The following is a 13,855-nucleotide window of genomic DNA, read 5'->3' as shown; positions in this document are numbered from 1 at the left end:
CGCTTTGGGATAACACTCTATCCTCCCACCTTCCTGTCTCCCTTGGTGTACCCCAAGGTTCTATTTTGGGCCCTCTTCTATTCTCAATCTTTATAAACTATCTATTAGTATCTCCCAAGCTATATCCATTCAATATGCAGACAACTCCACATTAATATCCTCAGCTACATGGGCTTCTGAACTGCAGTCCCTCACCCAAAATGTCTTCAAGCTAGTAGAAGAATGTTTTTTACAGCTTTGTCTCCTCCTTAACCCTAAAAAGACTAAACTACTGTTGTTTACTCCTGCACAAAAGTCCACCCCATTTGCCTTCATTATCAAATCTAAAAATGGCACTGTTATAGCTCCTGATACTACTACTAAACTCTTAGGAGTAACTATTGACCACAACCTTAACTTTGATACTTATATCAACACCACAATAAAATCAGTTAACTGAAAACTAGGCTCCCATTGCTAGGACTACTATTGCCCACACCCACCTTATCTCATCTCTCTTTTATGCCTCTCCTATATACACTAATCTATCTAAAAGCAACATCAACAAGCTGGCAATCTCTTACAATAACATTGCCAGATTTGCTACCAGCTCCCCTTTCAGAACCCACCACTGCCAAAATCTGAAACAACTGGGTTGGCTGGAATTGCATAATCAAATTCTATTCCACCAACTGATTATTACCCATAAAACCCTTCACCACCAAGGTAACACACCAATTCTCACGAGTCTAATCAGCCCATATAAAAATCTCACAAACCTACGCTCAGCAAACAAACTACTGGTATCTAGACACAGACCCAACAATAAAGCAGGAGATTCCCTTTTCTCTAACACTGCAGGTAAAACCTGGAACTTACTTCCTTTTGAACTCACATCTCTTTCTTCAACTGCACTATTCAAAAAGAAACTCAAATTATACCTTACAACCCACTGGCTATGTCCCTGCACTAACCCTAAGATTTTTTTCTCCTCCTGGTATCCTAGGCTATAGCACCATTTACTACTTACTTTATAGCCACTTTAGGACCACTACCTTCTAAGCTGGACCTATTGTACCCAGGAAACTGTATGGACATCTCTCTGTCTTATTTATGAGCTACTGCCCCTCAACTAATTCTGTTTATAACTAGTCTGTTCTCTTGTGCCTTACTCATAACTTTGATTTGGGAATCCCCTACATTCTTCTGAATACTTTTTTCTTCTTGCAGTGTTTGGTTTAAAAAAAAAAAAAACTTCATCCAAAAGGAGGGGGCGGTCATCTTATTTGTTCTATTTTTACCTATCATGAATGCTAAGGTTACCATGTAACACCTGTTTTGTCTGATTTGACAAATAATCTGTAACTCAAGTTTAATGTTCTGTTTGTTAGTGTCTTTTATGTGGAGCTTTTCTCCCTGGGCCTCTACTGAAAATGGACATATATATCCAGTTAGACTAGCCTGGTCAACAAATGTAAAAGAAAAATAATTAAAATAAAAAATAATAAATAAAGTATAATCTAGCTTCCTTTACTAACCATAATTTTACTCAAAATGTATGCCCATACATCTCTAACCTCTACTATATGTTATGCAACATCCTATAAGTCAAAAACGGCACATTTTATATATATATATATATATATATATATATATATATATATATATATATATAGTAAAAACCATATTGCCTAACAAAAACTAAACAACTCTGTGTCTAGTTAATATGTCTAAAAATAATACAATAACATCATATGATACTATCTACCAAAGGTAAATATACCATATATAAAACTGTATATAAAAAATACTATCTGCTAAAAAGTAGATATACTATAGACTATATGGAATCAAAATATAAAATGTCCACATAAATATCTATATAATAAAAACTTATTTGTGCATAACATAACCTTTATTGATCTAGATATAGGTGAATAAGCACATATTCTAGCAAATCACAGAATGTATATGTATATAGTGTCAATACAAATATCTATTTAATAAATGTAAATGAATGTATATGTATATAAAATTTTCGTACTTATGTTAACCTATGCTAGTATATATATATATATATATATATATATATATATATATATAAGAAACAGATAAAAACAATTATACTAAACACTTATACATTCTAAATGTATTGGATCATAAAAACACTGTTAATATTGCATAATAATACATTTGCTTATGAAAAACGTTTTATCATGGAAATACCATACAATGCAAAAAAGGTCTGAGATAAATCATGGGTTCTCATAACTGGTTATACAGTAGTACATACTTTCTACATGAGCTAAATATGCTAACAAAAACTCACAAGGAGACACACAATCTAAAATCAACTTATAGTTGATTAGATGAAATATCCATTTTTATGTGTTTAATCGTACATTGAAATGTATAAATACAAATTGGTCGATATCCCTTTAAGAGGTACACAGCACTTTACGTTACCTTGCATTATACGGATGACAATGCTTTTGGGGCTTTGCAGAAGTAGTACTTGGAGCATGTAAGCATTTTAATGAAGTTTGAAACACATTTTTAACTTTTTGTGTTATGGAGCTTATATGTTTTTACAGCTCGGGATACTTATATGACTCTAAATAGTGTTCACTGTGATAATGTGATTTGAACCTTAGAAGTAAAGTTCTGGGATATTAGTTCAATATACCTGAATGTTTACGCGACACCTCTAAATGCAATAGATTGGATAGGATAACTATGCTGATTGGAAGCATCTGTGTAACGCTTTGAAAATGTAAGTACATAAAGTGTCTGTGTCTGTTGCTACTATTTGTATGGTCTGATGAAGCCACTTGCATGGTGGTGAAAGCGCTAACCAAAATTAAAGTGTGTAGTTTTTTATCGAATGGTCTAAGTTATATTCTATGAGAAAGAGAGCCGTGTTTCGTCTTGCGGTATTCGTATTCATCACTTGGATTATCTTATTTGCTTTATACAGTGATTCATTAACTCGTTGGGTGTTCTGCTTATTTTGTGTTACTTGTTTTTTTCTCACCCACGGGAACATGGCGGATGGAGCTAATTTGAATAATATAGAACTAAGTTACAATCCTTTGGAGCCAACAAGGAGTCAGAAACATGCAGGTTTAATGAACACTCTGAATAATGATAATAACCTTTTACTTACTGACTATGCTGAAAGTAGAAAAGATTTAAATAAAGAGAGATCGAGTTATGATCAGATACATTTGTGATCTGTAATTCATAGCTTAGAGGATGGTATGTTTAAAATTAAATGACTACAACTCCAGAGACATCATTTTGAAGCCTGCTTGCATTTTCGCATTGTACCCGGGGGCCTGAGAGTTATAAAAATGCCTGCATATGGCACTCATTATCCAGAATTATCAGCCAAATGGCAGGACATTAACATTGAAACCAGTATGAGCTCTATTAGACTGATGAATTAATACTTCAAATCAGAAGAAGAACAGCTAAGAGCGGAGGTGGAGAAGTGTCAAGAGACACTATACAGAGGATTTCCAGCACCAGTGGTGGACCGAATGCTGAGTAATGTGATTGATAATGTCTCAGCATATGAACGTAGGATGACCACACATAAGAGAAAGAATATTGAGAGACTTAACAGATTTTTGTCAGGGCCATGTTTTTTCATGGCCCAGATCTGATAATATGAACCAACGTGTTGATGAGATGAACAACGTAGAAGTATCAGGGATACGAGACTTATTGCCAACTGGTATAGATGAGACGGGGACACAGAATTGATCTGTAGATAATATAAACACTGATGCATCCAATGTTACTGAAACAGAGCAACCAGTATCAGTTCCTAGCCACACTGACTCTACCAGTAGTATGGGGATTACTATCGAGGTTCCCACTGCACAACCGGTAGTCAGGAAGAAGACTACCCTACAATCATCATCTCAGGTTTTTATGAAACTTCCCCTCCCCATTCGACAGGAGAAAGGGAGGGAACAACAGAGATTGAGAAGCAGAGGGAGAATGAAGAGAAAAGAACATTTCTCAATGAAAGACTACCCTACAATCAAGAAAATGTGGCATCAGAAGGATTCTTGATATGGAATATTTCTAAAAGGACACTTATTCATGCAGAAGAGATGGTTATTAACAAAGGGATGTCATTCATTCCAGCTCAAGAGATCTGACACATCAGATACTCTGACTGACATGAAATTATTTGTTAGGAATGTTATGATTAAAATGTTGGCTATTGAAAATCAAGGAAAGGAAAATACTATTGTTGGACAACAATTTAAGAAGTATAATAGCTATATACCTATTAATTATCCAATATTGAAAGCATTTAGTAAAATCTGTGAAGTTGAGATACTTGATATGTATGATAGTGAACGACAAGGGAAAGAGTTTAATAATATGACAGGTGAAGAGCTTAAAGCTCTAAAAACACTACAAGCAGATGATAGCATTGTCATGCGCCCAGCATACAAGGGAGGCATGACAGTCATAATGGATAGGGAGTTTTATTTTAAAGCTATGTGGAATATGCTAGCAGACACCAAGACATATAGTAAGCTAAATAATATACAAGTAGATAGTATGATAAGAGAAATACGGATTAAGCTAAATAATTGTTTAGTGGCATTTAACATTACATTAGAACTTAAGAACTATCTGGATGTCATCAATCCAGTTGTCCCTTATTGCAAGGTATGCCTAAAATACATAAGGACTCAATTAATCCACCTTTTAGGCCCATCGTCTCAGGGAGAGGGTGGGCTATGGAACCTTATTCTCTGTTTATAGAAAAATATTTGATATCTATTTTAGATCAGATAGGAGCAGTGTTGAATGATACTACACATCTCTTACAAGATTTATATGTTTTCTCTCAAAATAGAAGTGATTTGATCAACTATTCATTTGTGACATTAGACATTGTCTCTTTGTTCACCATTATACCCAGTACTCAAGGCTTGGAATATTTACGCAAGTTCTTAGTTAAGTATAGCCAGTATGAGAATAGGCTCATAGATTTAATATGCTACTTTATGAGCATTGTATTGGAAAACAATGTGTTGGTGTTTGAAGAGACCTACTACCTTCAGTGTGATGGCATGGCTATGAGCACTAGTTGTGCCAATAGCTACACCAATGCTGTCTTGGTAGTATGGGAAATGGAATGTGTGTTTCATAGTTACCTGTTTAAACAGAATGTCCTATTATATCAATGCTTTGTAGATGATGTACTGATTATCTGGGCAGGTGATTATGTGACACTAGGACAGTTCATGGAACAATTACAGACTAGCACCACCTTGCGTTATACGGATGACGATGCTTTTGGGGCTTTGCAGAAGTAGTACTTAGAGAATGTAAGCATTTTAATGAAGTTTGAAACACATTTTTAAATTTTTGTGTTGTGGAGCTTATATGTTTTTACAGCTCGGGATACTTATATGACTCTAAATAGTGTTCACTGTGATAATGTGATTTGAACCTTAGAAGTGAAGCTCTGGGATATTAGTTCAATGCACCTGAATGTTTACGCAACACATTTAAATGCAATAGATTGGATTGGATAACTATGCTGATTGGAAGCATCTGTGTAACGCTTTGAAAATGAAAGTACATAAAGTGTCTGAGTCTGTTGCTACTATTTGTATGGCCTGATGAAGCCACTTGCATGGTGGTGAAAGTGCTAACAAAAATTAAAGTGTATAGTTTTTTACTGAGTTATATTCTATGAGAAAGAGAACCGTGTTTCATCTCGCTGTATTCGTATTCTTCACTTGGATTATCTTATTTGCTTTATACAGTGATTCGTTAACTCGTTGGGTGTTCTGCTTATTTTGTATATATACCCTAACCCACACCTACAACTTACAAACACACTCACATACATCCAGACTTCCACCCAAAACCCTTACAAAACACTCACTTACTTTAAATAGCCCCTAAATCCACACACTACACCGGACACCATCCACACAAAACACCACACTTAACATAGCGTAAAGCCATAACCGCAAATTTGAGATATTCAAATATGAGATTTTGCACTTTTACTATTTTAAAAATTCATCTTTATGGTCTCGAGATACCGAATTTGAGATTTCAGTATTTCAAGATTATAAAGGGGGACCATATATATATATATATATATATATATATATATATCGCTATATGTACATAAAAACTTATATCTCAGGTCTCTCCCCATATATCTACGTAACACATATGTATATCGTACACACACACAGCTGCATTTCTTATTTATTATTTTTCTTATTTATTTATTTAACATTTTTTTACCAGGAACGTCCAACTTGGAACAAAGCCAATTTTTCAGCAGCGGCATGGGGAGAAATGCTCCAGAGACATGTCTTTGTAATTTGGAAGGAAACCAGAGTAGCCGGAGAAAACCCACATGAACGCCGGGAAGACATGCAGACTCCATCCCTGTTATATACATAAATATGTGCGTGGATGTCTGGATTGTCCTACGTACCCTGATGATGATGAGTAAAGCTGCACTATCACACATCTAAAGGATCTAAATTAAGGACTCAGCTGTACAGGATGCACTTATCTACAGACCCCTGTGCCTGCTGGATGTCACCACACATACAGCAACAGTTGAGCGGGTGGTGTAATGCATAATGTTATCTATGCACCCATGGACAGGACATATTGTTCTTGCCCACAGGCTTGCCCATCGAAATGCAAACAACCACATATGGCCAAACTAGTAACAGTAACCACATAGCTAGGATAAATAACACTTATCTGACTGTTGGGCTACTAGATGCAGATAACAGTATGAAGCAATGTCACTCTGCATGCCAAAGAAGCTGTTCAACATAAGCTTAGTTTTTGTAATTCACAAGCAGTTTGTATACTACCTACCTTGACCTGGCCAAGGCTTTTGATATAATACTCCCAATCCTGTATTGTTGACAAACTCTCAGAACTAGGCATAAATCCTTACATAACTTGCTAAATTGCTAGTGGACTCACAGATAGAACTCAAGAAGTGTGGATTGGCGAGACCACTTCCAGGTAAAGAATGGTCACCAAAGTAGTACTTCAGGGCTCCATGTTAGGCCATTGGCATCTTCTTCTAAGCAGTCAAGGTTAATGTCTCAGGCCTCTTGCTCACCAAGTTTGAATATGACTGTAAATTGGGAACTATCATAGAGTCCTTTTATGACACCAACACTGTGGGGTTTAATACAAACAAATGACTGCTGCAAAAGCCATTGATTAGAAATGAATGCAAAGAAATGCATTATAGTGTCCTTTGGGAAAGCATCAAGTCAAGCTAATTACTTCATTGATAAAACAATGCTAAGAGACGACTCAATAATTAGGGATCTGGGAAGGCATGTAGACAGTAATCTGGCATTTGACCAACACTTAGCCAGGATAGTAAGAAAATCATTCTGTGTTGCCCAGCTCATAAACAAGGGTATGGCATCCAGGTCCATGGATGTAATAATACCACTTTAGTCATTCCTTGTCAGACCCAATATCAAGTACAGTACCTTTTTTGGCATGCACCTAACCAGGCACTTGCAATGGTTGGAACACCCTCAAAGGTTCTTCATCAGGAGAATCCAGGGTATGAATACCCTGTCCTACACAGATTATCTTGAGGTGCTATATTCATACTAAGTCTCCTACAGGTTACTGAGAGGCAGTCTGTGCCTAGCATACGAGGCATCCTCATATCTAGCTGTGATGGATCTCTTGCACATCCGCAAGACAAACAGCACCAGAAATATTAGGTCCAAGGACCTGTACTTTGCAAAATAAATAGAACCTGCTGGAGGGACCTCTATGTGTCTCAAAGGATCCCCACATTATGGAATAAGCTCCCTGGCTATGTGAAACAGAGATTATCCATGACCTTACAAAAAAGAAACCTTGATCACAGGATGAGAAATCACAAATTCACTCCTAGTCAGGTCTCTGCATCTCTGATGGGCAGAGGTTGGCAATAAGTAAGTTAATCCCCAAATGACACCCCCCCCACCCACACACACACACACATATCCCTTACCAACCTTTTTAACTAACTACCCCACTATATAGGTGTGCAAGTAACTCTGGGACAAAACTGGGTTGGGTTGAATGGCTAGGGTTGTAAAGGCCCCAGTGATCATTAGCCTACTATAAACCTATGAACCTATGAACCTAAATCATTCTATGTTGCTATAGTAATAACAAGGGCATGGCATCTAAGTTCAAGGAGGTCATCATTCCTCTGTATTCGTCCCACACTGGATCCACCATTGAGTACAGAGCCCCCTTTGGTGTGTACTTGATCAAGCACATGTAGCAACTGGAATGTCCACAGAGGTTACTCAGAAAGGAATACCTGGTATAAACAACATGTTCTATCCAGATCACCTCAAAGCCTTGTCTCTGTACTCAGTTTCCTACAGACTGTTGAGAGAAGATCTGTGCCTGGCATATGTTGGGGAGGGGTTTTAGAATATGTGTTATTCAGTGATTGACAGGTTCTGATTGCTGGTTACTTTTAAAGTGCACTTTTTTAATGTAGAATTTTCTGAAGAAGCATGGGAGTGTTCTGGGTGAAAGTGCTTAACCTTTTATTTACTCTTCACACAACTGTTATTAAAACTGCTTTGCCTTTCTGTTTGGAGTCTCTCTTTTTTAGATATAAGTCTTTCCTGGATCCCACAAAATCAAAAGCATCATAACTGCTCAAAGGAAATGAGCCTGGCTTGTGGCATAAATAGGACCTGTTGAAGGGACAGGCATTTGCCTAAGGGAATTCCCATCCTCTGGAATATGTTTCCCATCCATGTGATGCAGAGTTCTTCCCAAAGCCTATTCAAGTGTAACATGGAACAATGGATGGGAAATCAGAAATTCACCTCGATCAAGCACCAGTGTCTCCAATGAACAGAGACAGTCTTTAAATCATGCTCTAGCTTACATTTGCCCCTTAAAATAATCTAAGTCTCGAGCACATTTCAGGATTTTGCCAGGAATGTATGACTCAGCTTATAAAATCCCCAGTGGTCATTAGCATAGTATACACCTATGAATTTAATAGATTAATTCCAACAGAATGGCTCGTGGCTATCCCCTCTCTACTGAGCATAATGTACTGATGAAAAATTATCAAAAATTGTAATACTTTAAGCAGACCAGAGCCTGACACTTAAAATACAAGTACCTCTATGACTAATGGGAAACATTTTATTATCAGACATTGTTCATTCATAAATTTCTCATGTGACAGTAAAGGAATATGGCACATGATTTATTACCTTGCCTGTGAATTGTTGTGCCTCCAAGATTTTACGTGAAGGTCTAGAAGGCTGAAGACAGCTACAAAGATGTTCACAAGTTGATAGCTTAGTCTGTTAGATTTTCAAACTTAGGACCTACTGGCCTTTAAGAATCCTGATTTCTGTATTTATTTATTGCATTTGCTAACCGGGAAATATACTGGACCTAGGTGAGCCCTTTTTCAGTAGAGGCCTAGGGAGAAAAGTTCCACATAACATTAATAGTACATACACGAAAAAGCACAATATACAGTGTATATACAGTCTCAATGCATGGCAATATTGAACACAATGGTACAAGTTATTTACAAACATTACACATCAACATTGTGTACAATTTGATCACTGTGGATGGAGTTAGTCGGGTAGGGTAGCAGTTTTGATTGTTACTTGTTGAAATTTTGTAGGCATAAGCAGTTGAATTCAGCAAGTCAGAGAGAGCTCCTAAGTAGTGATATTGAGGGATATAGTAGTGGATCAGGTGTTAGGAGGTACTATTTTGGCACAAGTACATTGCCAGAGAGAAGAGAGGTGTGATCTGAGAGACTTCTTAAACAGAGCAGGATTACTGATTGTTCTGATAGAAGGTCGGAGGGCATTCCATAGTTCTGAGACAGTAAAAGAGTACAGCATTTGACCGGCTGCAAGGTTAGGTTTTTTTAACGTTCAGTATCATTGTGTTTTTGGATCTTAGTGGCCTCTTAGGGTGGTATATAGTCAATAAGGAGGAGAGGGTGGGGCAAGTTGAAGGTTTGTATATGAGTTTATGTGCAGTGATTAATTGTGAATAAGTGAGGTTATAATTCCATGTTAATATTAAATGAAGTCAGTCAGCGACTTATAAAGAGTAGTTTATGATTGGAAGACTTTAGGTAATGTATGTTCCACTTTTTCTCTTATTGATACTTATATATTTTTAATATTAAATACTCCCATCTAGTGTTATCACCTTCAGCTGAGTATTCCAGATATTGACTTTCAAATAGAAATGGGTCAGGCCTTTGCATTATAGATGAGGTAATGGCCATCTTTACATCTTTAAGTTCCTTGCAAGGGAAACGATGTAATGACAGTCTCTGAAGAATTTCTGACTAGTTTGTGTTTTCTAGTCCAGTGATTTTTAATAGTAAGGAATTATTTTACCTTTTCAAGTTTTTTGATGGCTTTTGCAAAAACTATGGAATTGCAATACTGTATTAAAAATGGGTCAAATCCCTTAGGAATGATGTTGTAACATAATGTCCCTTAGTTATTAGAAACACCATTTAGAATTACATATGCTATAGAATATTCTTTGCAGAGAGTTCTAGATAAATACTAGCCAAAGTTCAAACTGTTACCTGACATTCTTACTGATGATTGCCATATTTTTTGAATGACCATTTATTTTCTGATCATAGTTTGTGCAATTTTTACCAAGCCTCATGTTGCTGTATTTTTGTAAGGTGCAGAAACTTAAACAGTGATGTCAGAGCTGCTGAGGGAGCTTCAGCTGATGAAGTTAAAGTGCTTGAGATGAGAAGTAAGAGACCCTGAGGGGCAGATGAAAAAACGAGGACATTACAGTGGAAGCCAAAGTAGCCCCAGTTCTACAGAATGTCAAATAAAGCAGATTGCATAAAGCAGATTGCAGCAGTTTATTCACATGTCGGGAAGCAAAAGAGGTTTTGGTTAAGGAACATTTGGAGAGACAAAAAGAAGGCAAGAAGAAATGAGAATGTCTAAGCAAGAGGTGGAAAAATCATATGAGAGAAAACTACAAAGGTCAGGCATGACTCACAGATGGCAGCAGAGTGTTTGTTAGAATAGTCCAAGCCGAAGTCACCTTAGGATGGAGAGATGTGTGATACTACTGGCCCTAATAGCATAGAAATGACAATCCTGACTTGTTATAACCAGTTATTTAACTAATGACTTATCTACTGAATTACATAGGAATTGTTTTTTCATGATTTTAATTTAACTAACTCCCTTATGTGAATATTGTGGCATTTCTTACCAAAGTCAGGACGAGTCATATGCACTTCAAGCCTCCGCCATGATTAACAATATAAGCTGCAAAATTCAAAACTAGGAAGTATACTAAATACATTATTCATAAAAATATTAAATGACCACAATCATTTATTTTCTTCATTTAATTCTCATATGATTAAAATATGTTTAAAGTTTTGGCAGTTGACTTTTTGTTGTTAGGAAAAAAATGTCCCTTCTTTCGTGTTATATGCACAATAGTCCAGTTTTGGTGTCTATGGGATTGCAATTAGCCACCAAAGTCTCTAACAACAAAAATGTTTTCTCTCTCAACAATCAAACAGTTCAAACTCTACATTTACCTACACTAGCATACTGTAGCTCCTGCAAAATGGTGTCTACAGAATTACAACTGACCACCACAGTATCTCTCCCAAAAATTAAACAGTGTAGGTTACAAATATAAAAAAAAGTGAGCTCTCTTTTACCGTGCTGTGTAACAAATCGAGTCACCATTTTGGTCAGCCATAGGGTTTTTTCTGCTTTATTTTTTGCCTCCTTCTCCTGTAACTAAATTAAACCGACCTAACTTTTACAGCTATATCTTGTACCTTTGTGGCTCTCTAATACTCAGATACAGATTCCTGTTTGAAAGTTTTACTTATTTGTCTGACATTTGAACAAGTAACTGATAAAAACCTCAAAATTGTATACTGTTGGTCTGCTTTTCCTGCTAAAAGTAAGTAAAATTACAGTGCTGAGTGCAGGTTTTAGGCCCTTAAATTAAACTTACCCATGTTGTGGTGTCCCGAGTCATTTAAGATTCTCTCTCTAACCACTCCTACTGCCTTCTCTTTTCCCCCACCCCCCTCTTACCTCTAACAGTTTATACTGGCTACAAAGTAGTACAGGCACCATTTTGAAACCTAGGTGCTTAGGATTCCCTGTCTCTCCCCCCTTGGCTGACCTGGCATGACTCACAGCCGTTTCTTCATTGTATGGATTTTTTTACTGTTTATGTGTCTAACTGAATGACCAATTTCTAGGTTCTGATATTGCACAGACTACTCTATTTATTTGCAGAAGCTTTATACATAGCTAGTGACTTTACTGAATTCCATTGTAATATTTGTGTTTAAACTGAACCTGCACCTAGACAGAGTGTATAATCATCAGAGCGACTACTCGCTGCATATGTTTTTAATGTTTAAATTGCTCAAGCACATTGAATAGGTGCATTTACTACTTGAATAGCTAGTGCTAGCTATACTGGAATTCCTTTTACTGATTGTTTTGAAGTTGTACACATGAATGATTGATTAGTTTTTCTGGTATATCTTTAAAATCTGGCAAGTGTTTGTTAAGTTCTTTACTACTAAGTTTTCTTAGCCATAAACCCTAGTCCACTCTGAAGTTTGCTTATACCCACCCTAAACCTCTCTGAATGTACTATTGTAAAATAACTGCTTGTTGTTGCCTTAATGCTTACCCTAGAATCTCTGCTATTTTCTTTTTCTAGTCAAACTCTACATTTACTTACACTAGCGTACTGCAGCTCCTGCAAACCAGTGTCTATGGGATTGCAATTGGCCACCACAGTCTGTAACAACAAAACCTTTTTCTCTCCGAACAATTAAACAGTGTAGGTTACAAATATAAGCATATCACCATTTTGGTCAGCAATAGGGCTCCTTTTGCTTTATTTCTTGCCCCCTTCACTGTAACTAAAATAAACCGACATACATTTGTCTCTCTGACCCTACCTTTTACAGCTACAACTTGTAAATTTGTGGGTTTCTAACACTCAGGCACAGATTCCTGTTTGAAAGTTTTACTTATTTGTCTGACATTTGAACAAGTAACCCTGATAAAAACATTAAAATTGTATACTGTTGGTCTGTCTTTTCTAAAAGTAAGTAAAATTAAAGTGCTGAGTGCAGGTTTTAGGCCCTTACATTAAATCATCTGTGGTGTGGCTCTGCCTACTCTGCTCGGGCTCGCCTCACTCCCCCGAATTCCACCCACCCCAAGTATCCTCAAATTTATACTTTCACCCCATTGTCTGGTCACTCCCACAGCCCCTTCCCACTACTATAACTTGTGCTCTCACCCTTTCACTCTTCCCACCTTGTCACCAATCTTGCCCTTTTCCCCACCCACCTTGGGCTGCCTCCTCTGTGGCTTTCCTGTCTCACACTTAACTCTTTCATTCCCTAGCACATCTACTGCCTCCTCACATACACACTATTTCCACCCCTTGATACTGTTTCTTCCCTCAAACTTCTTATCTCTAGCCACCACCCTTCCCTAATATATTTGGTTATATTTTCCCCTATAACTCTTCCCCTCCTTTTTCCATCACACAATGCTATCCTTACTGATATTTCTCCCACTTCTAATCTCACTAGCCCTAAGCACTTCCTACCACACGGAGCTCCATATCTTCCCCTCTTCCCCCACCTTTTCCTTTCCCACATATAACCAAGCTCCACTGACTATTACCCCCTCTCATTTATGTCTCTCCCCTTTCAATGTCTTAAACTTAAACTCATGGCCTACCCTGTTCTTACTCCTAAGCCCAAACTCAAGTA

The 13,855-nt window shown here is 37.1% G+C and overlaps 1 protein-coding gene across 1 annotated transcript in view; it reads left to right on the top strand.

Annotated features, from left to right (window-relative positions):
* Positions 1-13,855, top strand: part of LOC122807956 — a 303,157-nt gene that overhangs the window by 70,150 nt on the left and 219,152 nt on the right. The gene's annotated exons all lie outside the window — the stretch shown is intronic.

The sequence above is a fragment of the Protopterus annectens genome, chromosome 8.part0, assembly GCF_019279795.1.
Source record: "Protopterus annectens isolate FY-2018-M chromosome 8.part0, PAN1.0, whole genome shotgun sequence".
NCBI classification, from domain to species: Eukaryota; Metazoa; Chordata; order Ceratodontiformes; family Protopteridae; genus Protopterus; species Protopterus annectens.
This window is presented reverse-complemented; position numbering and strand designations above follow the sequence as displayed.